We start from the raw sequence: 4,668 nt of genomic DNA on the forward strand, positions 1-4,668 counted from the left end.
AAACCCAAATGCTCAACCTAAAGAAGGGAGTTTAATAAAGTAATCCACATATCAAAACTCATCAGTGCGGCCAGACTAGCACCTGTCCCTAGGCGTGGTTCGAACCTGAAACCGTCGCGTTCACAATCGGCAACTCTAACCACTGGATCATAGATCGATGCTCGTAAATATTTTATCAAATGCTTATTAAATAACGATTCGCCTGTCATTTAACAGTGCTCGAGCTACTAGTTTGTTCACACTCGCTAAATAAGCAGTAAGTGAATTACATTTACGACAGTGCTCAACCCAAAGAGGGGCTTATAATGCATATATATATGTATATTATATATATATATATATATATACACACACACACACATTATTATATATGTACCCATGTACACACACACACACAAACACACACACACACACACACACACACACACACACACACATATATATATATATATACAAACTCTATTCTTTATTTGCAAACAATAAAAATTCTATATTTGAAAATTAACCTTTTCAAATCATAAAATATAAATTTTGTTTAAAAATAGAAAGTTGGCGAGGTTATTTGCGGGCGCCGCACCCGTACGTCGATCAGTAGAACTGCTGACTCGCAACGCGATGGTTATATGTTTAATCCTTGGCTCAAGAGAGGTGCTAGTCTAGCGGCACTGATGAGTTAGGATACAACAAAACAGGACTATATATCGTTTACTATATATATATATATATATATATATATATATATATATATATACATATATTTGTGTGTGTGTGTGTGTGTGTGTGTGTGTGTACATGGGTATATATATATATAATAATAGAAAAATTCACTGTTTGAGAAGCATTCAATATAAAGGACTTTAGATTTAAAGGTTGAAAGACCAGACGAGTTAAAAACTGATTTTAATAAGCATTTCTATTCATTAAAATAAAATTGATTTTTTTTTCTTTTTCTTCTTACGTGTCATGGCGGAGCTTACAGTCGTTCTCACAGGTTGGAATTTGAATGATGTTTAAATATCCGGCAACAGTGTTAATCGTTTGGTCGAACGCATGTGTCAATTTTACCAAACCTTTAACATTTAGACATCATCCAACCTGGGAGGACGTGCTGAGTGTTATCCCAACCATGACACGAAAGAAGAAAAAAGAAAACTTGTCTGTATTTTCTTGAATAAGAATATTATATTATTCGAAAATTCGAAAAAAAATCATTTTTTTTTAAATAAATAGAAATGTTTAATAAATTAATTTTTGCATTCATCTGATTTTTCAAATGTTAAATCTAAAATCCCTTATATTGCTGCGTGCTTATCAAACAGTGGATTTTCCTATTCATATATATATATATATATATATATATATATATATATATATATATATATATATATATATATATCATTTAATATAATATATAATTAATAATAATATATATAATAATAATATATAATTAATAATAATATATATATCATTTAAAATTCCGTTTTCGAAAATAAGGGTTGTTGCCTGATGAGGTCTCTAGTTAGTAAATACTAGTAGATCGAAACATGCCCATGACTGTGCAGCAACAAACTACTGCTTATGTAAAGACAAATGTAACCTGCTCTACTTCTGTATTGAGCACTCTTGTATGAACCTCGTTATATTTCACTGTTTACCCTACCTTTGGAAAATAGCAACCTCAAATTATATATATATATATGTGTGTGTGTGTGTGCGTATGTGTGTGTGTGTGTGTGTGTGTGTGTGTGTGTGTGTGTGTGTGTGTGTGTGTGTGTGTGTGTGTGTGTGTGTGTGTACAACCTTTGAGATTTGGAAAAAAAAAATCACTCGACCGCCGGTCGAGTATCAGGGAAAATTTACTCACCCCAAATTATTTTTACTTGTCCGACTTTATATCTTTGTTTCAGTCAATAATAGTAAATAATTTTACAACAAATCAAGAAATTATTATAATCATCTTTGATATAATTTCGAAGAGTTTAAATCATTATAAGTACACGTTTTGTCAATTTGAAAAAATACATAAAGAGACAAAAAGTGAAAGAAAGAAAACAAAATCAACGCATCGATATTTTAAAAATTTGGTTGAAAATGTTCATTATAGATAGGCAGAATTACAAAAATCCTTTCTCTTTAAAAATCCACACGTGTATAAAAAAATGATAGGCGGAGATTTCAGGCCACGGAGATCCCGTACCAGGAGAATAAAGAAGAAGAAGAAGAAGAAGAAGAAGAAGAAAAAAAACTTTAATAGAATGATTTTTTTAACAGCCATGGATGTTGAAAAAGACCTAAACCGTAGTTGTTAAGAAAATGTGTTAACCGAAAAATCATTCAATTAAAGTTTTTTTTTTCTTAATTCTTAATAAAAATATCAACAAACTATTCTTCTCATACCCAAATTATGTCGTAAAATTTCATACAAAAATTAAAATATCTAGCCTAAACCGTGGGTATTGAAAAAAATCCCGGGTATTCACAATTGTGGACTGAATTCTGGTACAAGATATCCGTGGCTCGAAACTCCGATATTCAAAAAAAAAAAAAAAAAAAAAAAAAACCATTTAGCTGAAATGAACTAGATTTCTTAAAAAATCGGCATGGTTTAATATCTTTTTAAAATTTAAACGGTCAATTTTTCTTTATAATTTATGGAAAAAAAACTTTGATATAGAACAGAGATTGGTCTCTTTTGTTTCTATTAAAACAAAGAATTCACCTCGGAACAACATTCTAAAATTTAGAATATTATTTTTTAAATTGGGCATCGATGATTTTTTGAAAGTTGCGCAAAAAATAGCATGCAAATATCTGAATTTATATAATTGAAAAAAATATGATTACTTACTTGTTGCATAATTTAATTTTCGGTGCGTGCTTAACGGAACAATGCGTTTTTTTACTCTTTCAAATGTTCGTCTTTACTTTTGTAAGCATGAAGTGTATGTAGTTGTAGCGTCGAAGAATTTTTTCCAAATGAATTTCAAAATCAGAAAGCTAAATGAAGGCGAAATTTTGACTACACGCCGAATGTGTAAATTGGACAGCTTGTTGACCTTTAGCGTGACCACTCTTTTTTCAATACGATATTCCAACGGTCTCACAGTTAGAGATAAAACAATTCACAAATGATGAGACATAGGTCATTCTAAGGCATCGCATATTTGAGAGTCGTAAAATAAATGAGTTTTTTTCCGTTTCTTTATTTAAAGAATTTTATCGATTGGCGGGCGAGTGATTTACGACTTTTAGTCGCCCCAAGAAATTTTCAATCGACCGTGGCGACCGGTCGTGTAAAGTCTCAAAGTCTGTATGTATATATATATATATATATATATATATATATATATATATATATATATATATATATATATATATATATATATATATACTTGTGCGTATGGAAATGTAACTAACATTCTTGGATTAGCATTTTTTTTATTTTACCGTCATTGGATACTTTATCCTTCACCAGACTATCGATTCACGTGAAATCACGTTTTTCTCTCTTCTTCACTTTTTGTAATCAAGTAAGATCTTTGACTTACTTGTAGTTTCATCAAATAGTTTGGCAAGCAAAATCCGATCCCGCATTTTGTTAATTCCTACCCTCTCATGAGAAGGAAAATATTTCTTGGAAACTCCGCGGATTAAGAACTATCCACTTATTTAGTGTTTCCTTTTAAAATTAAATATGTTTTTAGCTCTTTACAAAGTGTTTTTAACATGTTTTTTTTTAACTATTTGCTCTCATATATATATATATATATATATATATATATATATATATATATATATAGGCGGCAAAAAGAAAGTCCGCACTTTTATTTCTTTTTAAAAACTGCAAATTTAAGCTAAATTTAATGTAACTGTTTAAACAAACTATACCTCATTTGATTGGCCTTTTACTCTTCTATAATTTTACCTGTTCATATTTGACTTTTAATTGAAATATTCTAGTGTTCACGTCAATTAAAAAAAATGACTTCAAATTGAGGAGGCAAAAAGGAAGTCTGCACAATAGAAAATTGTTATTTATATGTAACTTTAGGGCATTAATGTAACACAAATATGAAAGGAACACACTGAACTAGTTAATATTTTGTAGCATAGCGCTTCTGCAATTCGACAGCCTGAAATCTTTTGGGAAAACCTTGAATTAGACTGCAACAATACTCCGGGGAAAGGGCATCCCACTTTTCTTTCATTTTGTCCAAAGTTCTTCAAATTTGAAATTTTATCATTACGTAACTGTTGCTTGATGTAATGCCATACGTTTTCGATAGGATTGAGGTCTGGAGATTGTGCGGACCAATTCAAAAACGCGGAATACCATGCTCTTCCAGGAACCTCTTGATATTGTCAGCTGTGTGAATGGGAGCATTATCCTGAATGAAGATGGGATTATCATTCAAATACCGACCAAAGTAGGGTAGAAAATGCTCAGTCAACATATTAATGTACTTGGTCGAATTAATTCGACCTTGCAAGCGAACCATAGGCCCTGGCCCATTGGTACTAATAATGCCTCACACCAAAACTGAACCTTCACCACCTTGCAGCATTGAAACTGAGCACCTAGGATTAAATTCTTCGTCGTTCCTCCGACGGACGTAATACCATCACTGCCTAGCCTATTGAACTTGCTTTCGTCGCTAAAAAGCACTT

The sequence above is a fragment of the Euprymna scolopes genome, chromosome 6, assembly GCF_053919585.1.
Source record: "Euprymna scolopes isolate OS-2025 chromosome 6, ASM5391958v1, whole genome shotgun sequence".
Lineage (NCBI taxonomy): Eukaryota > Metazoa > Mollusca > Cephalopoda > Sepiida > Sepiolidae > Euprymna > Euprymna scolopes.